Genomic DNA, 13,705 nt, shown 5'->3' on the forward strand with positions numbered 1-13,705 from the left:
CTCTTCTGTATTGAGGGAAAAAACAGTCACTAAAGAATACCCACCCAGAGTATACCCAGGGGAGAGCTGCTCAGGGGATGCAGGTCTGGAAAAGGTGTTTATAGGTGGCTGGGCCCATTTAAGCTAGAATGAAGGCTAGCCGGGGCTGGGAGTACAGAGACCTCCCTGAGGCCCCCTGGAGCTTACAGGCAGCAGATGCACATGCTCTGTGCTCCACAGGGGGCGCTAGTTCCAACACCTGGGCAGCACAAGAAGGCCAGTTCTCACTGAAAGGAGCTGCCCTACAATGCAACAGGACGCCTTTTAAAGCAGTGAGCTCCCTGTCATCTGAGGCATGCAAGCAAGATGGGAAGCTGTCTGCTAGGAGGCCTAGAGAGGGGATTTCTAGGCTGACCAAGAGAACGGCTGAACGTCTCTGAGGTCCCTTAAACCAATTCAGACAAGCTTGTCAGTCACCCTGACAAAGGGTCAAGGGAACGCTGAGGTCATTGCTCATATTGGTGGCAAAGGAGGTGGTCAGGGAGGATTTCCTGGAGGAGAAAGCCAGGTCACTGTCTTTCTGGGCTCCTCAATCTCCAGCCTGTGGCTATATATCTTACTGACTCCCTTGTCTGGAGACCTTTAGTTCTTTCTGGATAAAAATGAATAGGGCCTCAGTCTCCAACTTGTTGCAAGATCCTTGATGACTCCCTGCCCCTCTCTAGGCCTCAGTCTGCCCCTCTATTCAATGGTCTCAGTTGAAACCACCCATGTTTTTTTCTCCAGGGATGGTCAAACTGCTGGTCACACACTTATATGAAAAAGGGGGCTTGGGGGGTTGTGTATTTTTTAGAGAGAGAGAAATTGAAAGAGAGCATGTGCATGCGAATGGGGTGGGTATCAGAAGGAGAGGGAGAAAGAGAGCCCCAAGCAGAGCCAGAGCCCAGGGCGGGACTCGATCTCACAACCCAGAGATCATGACCTGAGCAGAGATCAAGAGCTGGGCACTTAACTGACAGAGCTACCCAGACGCCCCTGGCTAAAGATTTTTTTGAGTGGACTCTGGTTGTATCCAGCTGTATGTATACAGTCTCTATGTATGGACTGTATACAGTCCTTGGAACTTCTTGGGTCTAATGCTCAGAGGAAATTCAGCAGACGTGGCAAGGGCCCCAGAGGCAGGCCAGGGATGCAGCTGGGTTTTCTAGAACTTCCTCCCCAGCTCAAAGCATAGGGGGAAGGTCAGGAAGAGATCCGCTGTTACTATGCCATTGTTACCTTGTGATGGGGGCATACACCTGAGCTCACCTTAGAGCCCCTGAACCCCTCCTCCCCAGGGCCTCAGGGTGGGGTCTCAAGCCCCAGCCCCCAGCCCCCAGCCCCAGCCTGTAAGGCCCTGCCCAAAGTGGGAGGGTGCTCCGATGAGCCAGGGATTGTCGAGGGCCAGGTGAAGCCAGGAGGCAGGTGAAAAAACCGACACCACACATGCAGATGAACTCATTAACGGTAGGGGCAGTGGTTAGAGCAGAGAGTCAGGGAGGCTGGGTCTGAATACCTGTGCTGAGAGACCCTGGGCAAATTATTGCACTTCTCTGGGCCCGTGAGGATAAAACGCAACGCCTCTGGGATGGCGATGAACTCCTGGCTTCATTTTATTATCTCACACCCGGCCACCTGGAAACAAACCGCAACGCCCCGCCTCTCTGCCCAACCTACCCTTCCTAGCACAGCCCTTGGCCCACCCGCCTCCTCTCCTCGGCTCGGAATCCTCGGCTGCCCCCGTGCGGCCATTCTCGGTACTGCAGCATCCTGACTGGCTGTCCCAGGCCTTGGCCCGTGCGCCCCTTGCTCCGGCAGACAAGCCCTCTCCTTCAAAATGTCAAAGACTGGTAGCCATTCTCGGAAACGATCCTCAACCCCTAGGTATGGCTCCGCATCCTTCCTGCTGGCTCCCGGCCGATGGTAGGAGCCTGGGAAGACACATAGCACCCTGCTAGCTGCGACGGCCATTGGGGACAGGAAGGAAGTGGACACAGCACATTCTTGAGACAGATCACATAATGATCTGAAGCTTCGGGGGTTGTGCACACACACACATGCACACACATACACACACCCACGTAGGTCAGGCCTCCATGTGCATATGTGAGCACAGAGCCACAAGCCCCATGCACCCGAGCCCACACACTGTGCACGTGCATTGTCCCCATACACACACAGCAACATCACAGGCCAATCAGCCCCTGTCTTTCCGTCCATCCATCCCTCTGTCCCGCGTCTCCCCACCTCCCATGACTTAAGGAAACTGGCCATACTCAAAATTGCAAATATAAACTCCTCTCTATGGCCTAAAGCCCTCCCCACCCCTCAGACAACATTTCCCACCACCATCCCCTTGCCCATTATTTATTCACTATTTCTTCAGCAAAAACATATGGCACTCACTCACACTTCAGGTCCCCTGCCCTGTTACCTCTCCCTGAAATGTTCTTCCTCCAGATCCTCCTCTGGCTGTCTCCTTCCCTTCTTTTTTAAGATTTTATTTATTTATTTGACAGACAGAGATCACAAGCAGGCAGAGAAGCAGGTAGAGAGAGAAAAGGAAGCAGGCTCCCCCTGAGCAGGGAGCCCGATGTGGGGCTCGATCACAGGACCCTGAGATCATGACCTGAGCGGAAGGCAGAGGCTTCTGGGATCATGACCTGAGCAGAAGGCAGAGGCTTTAACCCACTGAGCCACCCAGGCACCCCTCTCCTTCCCTTCTTAATTTAAACACCGCCTTCTTCCAGACCACCAGAGTTAAGAGGCTCCCTACCCTTCATCCTCTCAAAACCTGTTTACTTCAACAGGGGTATCCTAATCACTACAGAAATGCAAATCAAACCACAGATACCACCTCACACCCATTAGGGTGGGACTACTATTTAAAAAAAAAAAGAAAGAAAGAAAGAAAGGAAAAAACAAGGGTTGGCAAGGATGTGGGAAAAAATGGAACCCTTGTGCCCCATTGGTAGGAAGGTAAGGGTGCACAGCTCTTGTGGAAAACAGTATGGTGGTTCCTCAAAAAGCTAAAAATGAAATGACCAAACAATCCAGCGGTTCCACTTCCGGGTATAGACACAAAAGAATTGAAAGGAAGGTCTTGAAGAGACTTTGCACAGCCGCATTAGTAGCAGCAGTATTCACCATAGCGAAAAGGGGGAAGCAACCCAAGTGTCCATCGATGGAGGAATGGATAAACGAAATGGGGCATATACAGAAAATGGATATATTATTCAGTCTTTAAAAGGAAGGGAATTCTGATAGGGGCTACATGACTTGAGGACATGATGCTGAGTGAAATAAGCCAGTCACAAATACTTTGAACAGTCAGACTCATAGAAACCAAATGTAGAATGGTGACTGTCAGGGGCTGGGGAAGTGGAAGGAATGGAGAGTTACTGTCTCAGGGCGACAGGGTTTCAGTTTTGCAAAATGAGAAGTTCTGGGGATGGATGGTGGTGATGGCTGCCTGTCTACATGAATGTGCTTAACGCAGCTGAAGTGTATACCGAAAACCCATTAAGATAAAAAAAAAAAGTAATGATTAAGACAGTAATTTTTTTTTATTTATTTACTTGAGAGAGAGAGCAGGGGGAGCAGCAGAGGGAGAGGAGGAGGTGGGTTCCCCACTGAGCAGGAAGCATGATGCAGGGCGGGCTCAATCCCAGGACCCTGGGATCATAACCTGAGCCTAAGGCAGAACCAACTGAGCCACCCAGATGACCCAAGATGGTAATTTTTATGTTATGTTGTTTTTTGCCACAATCAAAAATAACAAAAGAATAGGTAGCAAACAAGGGTTTGCTTGTTCAACCACGCCTCACTCGTTAAACTGGGAACTCCATCAAAGCAGGGCTCTGTCTGTGGGGTACACCTACTACATGCTGCCGCTCACTGACAACACAGGGAACCAGACTGACAAGGTGAAGGCCTAAGGCTCACAGCCTTCAGGGAGAGGAGAAAGACAACAAACAAACAAGTAAACAAAATCACCACCTCTCAAGGACTGTGAGGAAAAATACAAGAGTGAAATGTCAGAGTGGCTTCACTGGAGACAGGTCTGGGGGGCACACCATCCTGGAGGAAGTGACCTTTATGCAAAGACCCAAGAAACAATCAAGTCAGTCATCAAGTATCTGGGATACCCCAGTTACAGACAAAATGAAAAGCAAGTGCAAAGGCCCTGAGGTAAGCATGAGCCTGGTGTGCTAGAGCAACAGCAGTGAGAAGAGGGCGGAAGCAGAGTAGAGAGAAAAGAAGGAAGATATGAGAGAGGAAGAGGCAATGGAGGACATTCCTGCGGGCAGAGGAGGGAACACCACCAATTCACCAACCTCCTCCTCCTCAACCAGTGAACTTCTGTGAATGGCAACCTCAAAGCGCACAAAATGCTTTTTGCAGGGGTGCCTGGGTGGCTCAGCCGGTTAAGTGTCTGCCTTCAGCTCAGATCATGATCCCAGGGGCCTGAGATCGAGCCCCACATTGGGCTCCCTGCTCTGTGAGGAACCTGCTTCTCCTCCCCCACTTGTTCTGTCTCTCAAATAAATAAAATCTTTTTTAAAAAATGCTTTCTGCAAATCAGCTCAGAGAATGTTCACACCAGAAGAGTCTTAATGCCCTGTACTGCCTGCTCCTCCCCTGCCTTCCTCAAGGACCAAGTCAGGGAGTCTCTTTCTTCCCGCCCAGCTCCCCCTCCCCTTTCCGCCTCAGGTGTGAGGGCAAGCAACAGGCAGCAAGCTGCAGGTGGATCCCTGCCAAGGGGTTTTTGTTCCTCCCTTCTCTGTCCCTCGAAAGCAAGGCATGTAGAGGGGCACCTGGGTTGCTCAGTCTTTTAAGCATCTGCATTGAACTTAGGTCATGATCCCAGGGTCCTGAGATCATGGTTTCCTGCTCAGTAGAGAGCCTGCTTCTCCCTCTGCCCCTTCCCCACTTGTTTTCTCCCTCTCTCTCTTTCTCTCTCTCTCAAATAAATAAATAAAATCTTAGGGGGGGAAAAAAAGGGCAAGACAAGTAGATAGAACCCACCTCCTCTCCCTGAACCAGCTGGGGACAGAAACCCATCTCCAGCTTCTTCACAGTCTGTTTCTGAGGCCCATCTGTAGGCCTTGACCTTGGAGAGCCCCATCTTAAGGGGAAGGACCCAGGAACCTATGGGGCTTGCCAGGTTGGAGGGCAGCTTCGTAGTCAGTGAAGATGCCCTCCAAGGCCAGAGATGGCATCACCTTCAGGCTTGAGGGGGCTGGCTTCCCCCAAATGCCTCCACTGTCCCAAACCCTGAACCGTGACACACCAGGAGAGAGCAGGACCCCAGGGAGGGCTTAGGTCTTCACCAGCTGGGAGACATTTGTACAAAAGGAAGCACATCCATTCCAACCAGCAGTCCTGGGCTCCGGGAATAGAGGGCCTGACCCACCACACTGGCTGCACCAGAGAAGGAATTCCCCGGGGTGTGCGGCCCCAGGTCCCACCTTCACAGGTTCACACCCCAAGGTGGACATGAGGTGTCTTCCACCCACGATGGATCCATTGCAGGACCCAGCACAAAATGCAAATACAGAGTCCCTTGTCCAAAGAGCAAGGGAATGCACTCAAGGCACTCAAATATAAAACTAAATATGGGAGCACCTGGGTGGCTCTCAGTTGGTTAAGTATCCGCCTTTGGCTCAGGTAATGATCCCAGGGTTCTGGGATCAAGTCCCATGTCAGGCTCCTTACTTGAGTCAAGAGCCTGCTTCTCCCTCTTTCTCTGCCCCTCCTGCTGCTCATATTCTCGCTTGCTCTCTCTCAAATAAGTGAAATCTTTTTTAAAAAACAAAATATATAAAAAGACTTTTCCTTGCCTCTGTGGTCTCTCAACTTGCCATGACATTTTTTTAATTTGTTATATAATTAAAAATTTACACAACAAGCATGAGTTTTACTGTTCGTCTTTATATTTTGCAATGTCAGTTTTAAAATGCAAATACTGGGGGGCGCCTGGGTGGCTCAGTGGGTTGAAGCCTCTGCCTTCGGCTCAGGTCATGGTCCCAGGGTCCTGGGATCGAGCCCCACATCGGGCTCTCTGCTCGGCGGGGAGCCTGCTTCCTCCTCTCTCTCTCTGCCTGCCTCTCTGCCTGCTTGTAATCTCTGCCTGTCAAATAAATAAATAAAATCTTTTTAAAAATAAATAAATAAATAAAATGCAAATATTGGGATGCCTGAGTGGCTCAGTGGGTTAAGCCTCTGCCTTCAGCTCAGGTCAGGATCTCAGGATCCTGGGATCCTGCTCACCAGGAGCCTGCTTCCCTCCCTCTTCCTGGCTACCTCTCTGCCTAATTGTGATCTCTCTTTCTGTCAAATAAATAAATAAAGTCTTTTAAAAAATAAAAGTAAAAAAATAAAATGCAACTATAAGGGCATTTCACTTGTATCCAGAATCATCAAAATGATGAAATTTGTGTTTTGAAGTTCATGCATGCACGTGTATTTCATTCTTACCTGAGCAGTGGGAACACGGTACAAACTAACTCCATTATTTTTATTTCACTTGATTCGTGCACATTCTACCAACACTCTCTAACTTTGGCTGACTGTTAAGTAAGATGGATTGAAAGGAAAAGTAACTGTGGGTTGCTTGATCTTTCCCTGTGCTTTGGCTTTCGTGGTTAGAGTAAGGTGTTGGCTTTTCAGGTAAGGGAGGAGCTTTGGCAAAGAAGCAGGTAGGAAAACCCGAGGGGTTACTGGAGGCTCTGTTACTCCAGCAGGCCTGCTCCCCATAAAAGAGCCATGAGAGATGAGGGCACAGAGGTGGCAGGTCACACGGAGGCCCTGAGTGCCCTCCATTGGGCCTTATTCCAACTCTCACCATGCCATACCTGCCTAAAACCTTCTGTGGCTCCCCAGTGCCTTCAGAATGAAATCCCCAGCCCTATTCCCAAGCACCCAAGGCCCTGCCTCCCTCCCACCCCTGCTCATTGCCACACCTTCTGCAGCAGCCCAGTTGTCCCTAAACCACGGGCTCAAGACCAGCTCTTCATTCTATCTAGAGCCCTCTTCTCCACCATACCCCTTCTTCTGGCTAATGCGTACTCATCCTTTGGGTCCAGACATGAATATCATCTCCTCTAAGAAGGCTTCTCTCACCTCCCAGTCTAGGACAACCACCTCTCCTGGCCTGTCACAGGCTCTGCGCTCCCCTCATCACTGCCTGGCCTGCACCCCCCCCATCACATCCCTTCCCTCATTACCAACAGGCCCTCCTAAGGCAAGGATTGACTTTTATTCAGGTTAAGAGCCCCGGACGTAACACATGGTAGGCGTCCGGTAGCTGTTGTCTAGTGGCTGTGTGAGTTCACAGCCAGCGGAAACCCTGGAGTCCACTGGAGCTATTGTCTCCCAGGTCAGGCAGCCGGGGGAGCGGACAAACCTGAGGCCCCTGCTCTGTTTCAGACCCTACCTCCTTCACATTCTGACAGCCAGCCCAGGAAGGCAGTGTTCTTCTACCTGTTACATGGATGAGGGGTCTCATCCTCTTTTCTGCCCCCCACCACCCACACATCCAAGCCCCAGCCAGGGTGACCAGCCCTGCAGCCTCAGCCCAGCCAGTGCAGATGGCCCCTTTCCTTGGCCGGTCTCAGAGAGAGCTCACTCCCAGCTGGGGCCTGTCCCATCCTTTCTCCCTCCCCTCCTTCCTCCCCCTCCCCTCTTCCTTCCTTCCTGCTCTTGGATATTCCCTCTGCAGGAAAGGCCCCAGGTTCCGGGGCAAGGCCCCTAGGTCCAGCTGCCCAAGGCAGGACACATGCTTCTTCCATCACCTAGTCCCCTCTGCCCTCCCTGGGGGGCCGGAAATCTGATCCAGGCCTAGGGAACATGGAAGGACTGTGCAGGAGACAGCCCAAGGTCATCTTGTCCCTCTCCCTGCCTCTAGCCCAATCACTAGCCGAGGAGCTCTGGACCTCATCCTGGAGGCCTGGAGTCTGGCACCAGGCCTGGTAGGGGCTTTGTCACTCTGACTGTGAGCTGGTCATTCCCAAGAGCCTCTTCAGGAAGACCCTGAGACTTTGTCAACCTAGAATAATGATGTCTTGGATCCCATGTGCTGAGTCCGTTTACATGGCACCCAGCACAAAGCCCTGGGCCACCAGTGCCTATAACCATTATAATTCTCCCCAGCATCATCATCATCAGAGTCCTCACAACAATCCTGGGAAGACAATAGAGTGGTTATTCTCCACTTATCAATGAGGAAACTGAGGTGGGTTTTGTTGTTGTTGTTAAGATTTTATTTATTTATTTGACAGAGATCACAAGCAGGCAGAGAGGCAGGCAGAGAAAGCGGGGTTGGGGGAAAGAAGACTCCCTGCTGAGTAGAGTGCCCGATGCCAGGACCCTGAGATCATGACCTGAGCCAAAAGCAGAGGCTTAACCCACTAAGCCACCCAGGTGCCCCAAGGAAACTGAGCTTAGAAAGAAGGGGTAGGTCAAGCTCCTTCAGCAAGTATCAGAACTGACACCAAACCCAGACCAGCCAGCGCTCTTTATCACTTCACCACCAACCCTCTGTTCTTGTTAATACTGAAATAATTCTTTACTTCCCCAGTGCCTCAGTTTCCTCATCCGTGCAATGAGGAGGAGGAGGGAAGAGACATCTCTAAGGACTTCACTCACGAATCCACTGAGCAGAGGCTCAATGAGTGCTGTCCTAATGCCAGACCATATATGAGCACAAGATGACAGACGTGACCATGGATGGTCCTACAGACTAAGGTCACCCCCAATAGACTGCGGGAGTCTAACCTGGGTCCCTCCTTCTGTAGCTCCATCTATTTCCACAATACACAGAGGAGAGAGGAAACCCCACATTGTGGGGAAGGGGAAGAGGGTGCCCCCCTTCCTGTACTATGGAAGATTAGGGAAAAGGCCCAGACAGGTGGGCAGAGGACTGAGGGCTGGCAGGTGGGCAGAGGCCATAATGGGGTCATTTGGGAGTAGGCCAAAGCAGATGCAGATGCTACGGGTGTAACGCCAGGCAGGAGCTGCCAGGCTTGGAATGGAGACACCTCACCGTACCACCACCACCATGTGATCCCCCCCACACTTATGCAGGCAGCAAGTGAGGATAAAAGCCCAAGAAGCTTGATCCATGAGTAGAGATCCATTTCTTGGCAGACTCAGTGCCCCCCTCCTCCCTCCACCATCCTGCTCCCACAGTCCCTTTTCGGGAGCCCTCAGTCCCAAACTCCCTAGCTAATATTCTCCCTTCATCCCAAGTTCCAGTCCCTCTGTCTTGCCCCCAGAGAGGGGCTAGACTAACAACAACCCCAACACTCCGCTCCCCCTTCGCCCCAACCCCTCTGCTTATCAGCTCAAGGACAGGCCTAATAAACTAGGACGTGGAAGAGGGAGAGAAGGAACGCACATCTCCCTGTCCCCGCGCAGCAGCCCGGAGAGCTGAGCGGCTTCGTGGCCACCAGAGGGCGCGCGCCCCCTCCCGGAGCCGAAGCCACGACGGCTGTGGCGATGGACCCAGCGGGGCTAACAGAGGACGGGAGGGGTGGCCCGAGGTGCGTCACTCCAGGCAGGACTCCCCCGAAATGCAGCCCCATCCTGGTCTTGGACTTGGGCTCCGTAAGACTTGGACTTAGGCTCCGTAAGACAACAGCCTCGGATGCAGCTCCTCGACCTCCACCCCGGCCGCGCCCCGAGCTTCCGTCTTTGGCTGACCGTTCATGCGCCCTCTCCTGGCCTCAGTGAGCATGGCGCTCTGACGGAGCTGGGGTTGGGGAAGTAGGGGAGCAGGAAGATAAGGGGGATTTACTAGGAAGCAGAGAGTAGGGTAGGTACTGGGCAGACTGAGACCACTACAACCTCAGGAGACGCTGAGGTTGTAGTGGCACTAGGTGAACAGGAGTACTGCGAAGGTACTGGGATCGACATTGGATATGGAAGGTACTGGGTGAATAACAAGGGGGCTAGGGACCATTAGGAAGGTCCTAGGGGCAGTGGGTCATCTTTGGGGAATATTAAGGGGCACCAAGCCTAAACTGGAAGGAAAGTTCCATATGATTACTGGATAGTAATTAGGGAGGGTGCTAAATGGATATTTGAAAATACTAAGTAAGCATAAGGGAAGAGTGGACAACAATTAGACAGCAAGTGGGTACTCAGAAGTACTGGGAGGCACTGCAAAGATGTTGGGGGAGTACAAGAGGCACTGGATGGGAACTAGTGGTGTCATACACCACAGTGGGAAGCTTTGAGTGGGTTTTAAGAATATGGCATGACCAAGAGGGTAAAGGGCCATTAGGACAGTTCTTGGCAGATACGGGGAACTTGGGCATTATGGGTAAGAAGTGGGGATACTGGTGGACATAGGGTGGGTACTGTAAGTCACCAGGTTTGCACTCATACCATGGAGCAGGGTGGCACTTCCCAAGCAGGACCTCAGTGCCCCCTCACAACAGCCCCTCGAACCTGGATCATTGTGTCACATTCACTGCCAGAACTCAGATCAGAGATGTCCCTTGCGCAGTGAGGATCTCCTGCCCTAACTAGGACCTGTTCCTGATTTCCTGGCCAGAAGAAGGGGGAGGGAGAGGAGGGGCGCTGCACATGGACAGAGGACAGAGCCCTAATGCTGTCTACCTCCCCCAGATGGAGAGGGAAGTAAAGACAGGTCAGCCCTTCATCTCTAGAAAAATAAGGAGCCCCCTCCTCAGTCCCTCCCACCAGGCTTCGGCCTCCTGGCCCAGCTTGCTGGCTGCTGGGCCGGGAGGGGCTGCCAGGCTCGGCCTCCTGCCCACAGCGGGGCGCCGGGGGAGGGCGGCGCGCGGCTCGAGATGCCGCGTTGCCATGGAGACGCTGCCGCATCCTGACTGCTCCTGGCAACGGGGTCCCGCAGCCAGGCAGGCGCTGGGCGGGGACCCCAGGGAGCGGGCGCGCCAGGCAGCCCACGGCGCCGCCAGACCCCCGGGACGGGCACGGATACGGCTCCCCCACCCACAGATACCCCTCACTCACACTCCCACCGCACACACATGAACACAGGCGCCCCAGCTGCAGCAGCCCAGGCGGAACTGCAGCCCAAGCCCTCCCTGCAGCCCCCACTCATTAATTCAGCAAACATTTGCCGACCGTCTCAGTGCCAGGCGCGAGCTGGCCACTGCGGCTGCGGCGACGAGTCACACGGGGACGCAGCGCCACCACACAGGGCCCCCCTCCATCTCACAGCCCACAGAGGAGACAGACACAGAAACAGTGTGATCAATACCGTGACCCCAACAGCGGCCACCCACTGACTGTGTGCTAAGCCCTCCTCATGCAGGGGCTCGCTGGAAGTTTACCGCTCTTAGGAAGCCACTGTGGGAACCTGTTTTTACAGATGAGGAAACTGAGGCATAGGAGAGCTCATTTATTCACCAGAGTCCACATAGTATGAGGTAGGGCTGGCCTTCCAATTTGGATCTTAACCACTTTCCCACACTCCCCCTGCCAGAAGTGTTTCCAGAGCATAGATGAGGGAGGACCCAACTCAGCTGGGGAGGCAGCCGGGAGAATTTCAGAACCTGGGGCCTGGGAGCAAATGCAAGGTGGCCAGGCAGAGCCAGGGTGCCTTCCTCAACTGAAAGGCCAGTCCGTGCAGAGACCTGTAGGATCGAGAGTGGCGGCCTAGGTGTGAGGGAGAGCAGGTGCAGATGTGGTTAGCAAGCCGCCTAGAGGAAGATCCAGCAGGTTCCATGTGCAAGCCAAGGGTCCTGGACCCCATTCCTAGAGGAGCAGGGAAGGTGTGAGCAAGGGAGGACATGTATGGACTGTTGCTCTGGCAACCATGGGGAGGGGACTAGGGGGCTGGAGAACAGGCCACCATGGTCATCAGCCCAGTGAGGGACGAGTGGAGAACCCAGCCCCAGCAGTGGGGTTCAGAGAGGAAGCAGGACACATCCTTCTTGCCCTCCCAAACAAGGAACCTTCGCCTGGGAATGACAGGGAACCCAGGGAATGACAGAGGTAGGCAGATGCCTGGTAAGGTAGGGGCTTCAGGGAAAGCAAGGCCTTCAGGAGGGCAGCAAATGGGAACATGCTTCAGGACATGAGGAAAGATCAAGGCTAGACTCCAGGAAGAACTTCTAAGAGGAATAGGATGGAGTTCCTGAGAGAGGCCAGGGAATCCTTGAGAAGAAAAGAGCCCCTCACACATCCAGGCATGGGGTCGACAAGCTGTCCCTTCCAGACCCCTCCTGCCAAGATTATTCCTTCCTGGACCCTCTCCAGCATGTGGAGTCCAGGGCACCCCTCTGAGGAAGCCCAGTATCCAGCCCCAACCAACACCACCGCCCCCCCACCTCCCCCCACCCCCCCACCCCCCCGCCAAGGTTAGCCTAATTTTTTCCCTTCCATGGATTCAGGTCATTGCTCCCTGTCCTCTCTCCCAGGCGCCGCGGAATGTGACTAATTCCCTCCCTTCATTTACGGGTCCTGTTACCTGGGAGGTATTTATAGCACGACAGCCTCCCACCCTCCCCAGCGATTCAGCCGCTTTCCCCCTAGGCCATCTCTCCCCCACTCAGCCAACCTTTGGCTCCCCTCTCCTCTGCTGTGGCTCCACCACCTCCCCGACAGCCCTCCCCTCACTTGCCAGTCCCCCTGGGCATCAGCCGCCTGGAAGAGAGGCAGCCCAAGTGGGAGGGGGCTGACCCAGCGGCTTTCTGAGTAGAGTGCTGTCTGCAGGGGGATGCCCCCTGCTCTTGAACACCCCCAAAAGGCAACTGAGGGGCCAGGCCAAGGGAGAGTGCCTTGGTGATCTCACCACATACACTTACACTTACACTAACAACAGGTAACAGTTATTGAGTACTTAATGTGGGCCAGGTATTATTACTTCTGGTTTGCAGATAAGGAAACTGAGGTTCAGAAAGGCTGAGTGACCCTCTCAGATCTTCACAGCTGAGCTGGGGTACTCCCGCTGAGACACCCTCCAGAGCTCCACCTGGTGTGTGGGAATATCCCAAAAGGCAGTTTGGGTAGAGGAAGGCCCACAAGATAGCTAGGGGGTGCCTGATGGAAACACCTCTCAGAAAGCCAGCTGTGTCCCTGACGATCACAACCCATGCCTCATCCGCCCAGGGGGTGTCCAGGGAGAGCATCAGATGGAGGCCACTAGGTCCAAGATGCTGCCCATGCCACACACAGCCCCTCTTCCAGGCGAGGGTCCCTGAGGAACTGGAGGGGGAGGGCACAGAGGTAGCCAAAGACAGAGAAAAAGGGAACCCTGCAACCACAGAGGATGAATGAAGGGAAACTGCAGCAGAGGGGAGGGAAGTCAGACTCCATGAAGGACTTAGAGTTATGGAGAGCTGAGGCAGGGATGAGCTGCCCTTCTACATCCCCAGTCTCTCAACTCCCCCAGCCTCCTTTTCACAGCAAGTGAAGAGACTGGCTCAGTTTCTCCCAGATCTTCTGACCAGAAATTCTACAATACTGGTGAAGTGGCTTTGACAGGATTTCTAGGAGACAGGACGGGACGGAACAGGAGACAGAGTTCAAATCCCAGCCTGTACTCATAAACTTGGTGACACAAGGCAAGTGACTCTGCTTCCCTGGGACTCAGTTTCCCCATCCATAAATTGGGCTAACATCACAGGTGATCACGAGAACTTCAAGCTGTAAAACAGGCCGAAGACTGAGCCCGGGGCCTGACATATGGCAG

The sequence above is a fragment of the Neovison vison genome, chromosome 1 (genome assembly GCF_020171115.1).
Source record: "Neovison vison isolate M4711 chromosome 1, ASM_NN_V1, whole genome shotgun sequence".
NCBI classification, from domain to species: Eukaryota; Metazoa; Chordata; class Mammalia; order Carnivora; family Mustelidae; genus Neogale; species Neogale vison.